The sequence below is a fragment of the Humulus lupulus genome, chromosome 8 (genome assembly GCF_963169125.1).
Source record: "Humulus lupulus chromosome 8, drHumLupu1.1, whole genome shotgun sequence".
In the NCBI taxonomy this organism is placed as follows: Eukaryota; Viridiplantae; Streptophyta; class Magnoliopsida; order Rosales; family Cannabaceae; genus Humulus; species Humulus lupulus.
The window spans coordinates 16,013,007-16,013,942 of NC_084800.1; positions in this window are offsets into that span (position 1 = coordinate 16,013,007).

The following is a 936-nucleotide window of genomic DNA, read 5'->3' on the forward strand; positions in this document are numbered from 1 at the left end:
CGTTAATTGAATAGGCAGAAAGAAGAAGAATTTAGTATTTTGTATTAGGGAGTGATAGGGATGATAGTTGATGAGATTAAATATCCTAATTATTCTTTCATTGTTTAAATCCAAGGTTTTGCTGTTATTCGTTGTTTTATTTAATCATTAATTATCGTTTCCGCATTTTATATTTTATTTTGCTTTGTCTATAAGAATCAAAATTCTAATTGACCAAATAGAAAAATAGATTAATTGATTGCTAATTGAGGATTCAGTCCTTGAGGACGATACTTGGTTTTACCAAGATTATTACTAAATTCCAATAGGTGCACTTGCGTAGCATAAAAAATCGCAACATATTGAAATTTCTAGATTTGTATTTGATTTGGATATTAAAATTTCTAGATTTTGTATTTGAAGTGGGTATTTTGTAATGGTATTTTTAGAGGTGTTCTTGAAGAGTTTTTGGTTAATGATTTGGGTGTTCTTAAGATTTGGAGTTGTTGTTTTCTTAAATTTCAATGAAAGGATTATTGATGAAAAATGATTTGATTCATATCTTTGTGATTTTTTAGGCTACAGAGATTCAGATCTGTAGTATATTATCAAGTTTTGGTGTTCTTGAAAACATGATAAAATTTATGTTGATGATGATGAGTTTTTACGTTTAAATTTTTTCAATTAGTTAAATTTTAAGTTTTTATTTTTTTGATTTTGTTAATTTTTTTTATAATTTAAAATTAATTATATTTGTAAAAATATTTTTTGATATATTTAATAAATTAAAATTAATTGCACCAATTAGATGTTGCCACATGTCTGTCACTTAAATTCTCAGTTAGAGTTAACGGCCAGGAACATACTAATGCACCAAAATATTAACGCTAGGTAATACTAACGGTAGGTATTGCCGCCAAATATTTTACATAAGCATTTAAGCACAACTAATCTAAC